The following is a 1458-nucleotide window of genomic DNA, read 5'->3' as shown; positions in this document are numbered from 1 at the left end:
AGTGCGTCCATAGACATTATGGTCTGCTGTTCTGTAACGATTGGTGTCAGCAAGTAACAGAATTCTGATTCTTAGGTGATCTGCAGTATCACCTATAATGCAGATAGATACCTGATTATATGATGATCTGCAAAATCACCAATAATACAAGTATTCAGACAGTTACTGTGATGGTGAAGTATAGTGCTTGGTGCAACAGTAGTACTGATAGGTTTAGCTATGCCACACCAGAGGAGCTGGTGGGCACTAACAGTACTGAACCCCTCACCAGAGACAAGGGCCCTATGGTGAGAGTAGAGTAGTCAGACTAAACGAGTTGGCAACAGACTGGTAGATACGGTACAAAGTCAGAAGACAAAGGCAAGAAGGTTACAACAGGCAGAGTCAGCAACTAGATCAGATGAGCAGAAGTACAGAATCACTGAGAGTAAGAATGGTCAGAATAAGCAAGAGTCATACACAGATAATACAATATTAATTAATGATTATGGCTATCAAAAGCCTAACACTGTGTGAAATCCCCGGTTTCCTCCCGGATCAAAGCACACCGGATCTATCTAAGGTCCGAGCGCTAACACGAAGTATTCGCAACAGCAGACGAGTGATTCCGAGAGGCTTAAGAAGCAGAGGAGACCCCTCCGGTACGCCCCTTCTCATCAACCAATGAGGAGCGCCGAGCGTCTTCTCTGACGTCAGCCGACCGGCCGGTCAGCTGACGCGCCTCCACCCCGCATAAAGGTCTCATCTGTGCGCCCGCGCACGCGACATTGCAACCCTATGTGCTGCTGACAAACCCGTACTCAGCGTGATAGACGTCCGAGGACCGGACAGACTGCTAGGCAAAGAGATGGAGGCAGCTGCGGTGATATCTCTGTTCACCGCAGCTGCCATTTTTGTGTTTGTTACAGTAGACAAGGAACAACCCGCCCCGGTATTATGATACAAAAGGATCTCCTTGATAAAGACAGAATAAAAGCATTAATTTAATATCTCAACCTTAATTCGGTTATCTGCAATCAAGTTTGCTGCCCTATCTTTTAGTCCTATATTCTCAGCCTTCTTCCCTTTACACTTTACATATTTGCATAGAGGAGAGCAGGAAGTTACTTCAGAGGACTAATTATAAACTAAAGCATGATGCCTATGACACAGCATAGCACTTAAGGAAAAGTTTAATGTACCATAACTAACTTTAAATGCTGTAGTTCTCCTGTGGAGTGTAAGTATGAAGGTCAATCATCGCTATCCATCCGTGGTGACAATCTCAGCAAAGCATGAGGAAACTTCCTTGAAAGTGAAATTTTTTATGTCTCTGCATGAGCAGTCTCAGAGTTAGTTATACCAATGACTAATGCTACTTTAATCTGTAGTTAATTTATTATGTTTTCACTCTGTATAAATAATCTGTTTTTTCTTTCCTTGCTTTATACATCAATCAGTAAGCCGGCAGCATTAGAA

Source organism: Hyperolius riggenbachi, chromosome 5, assembly GCF_040937935.1.
Source record: "Hyperolius riggenbachi isolate aHypRig1 chromosome 5, aHypRig1.pri, whole genome shotgun sequence".
Classification (NCBI taxonomy): Eukaryota; Metazoa; Chordata; class Amphibia; order Anura; family Hyperoliidae; genus Hyperolius; species Hyperolius riggenbachi.
This window is presented reverse-complemented; position numbering follows the sequence as displayed.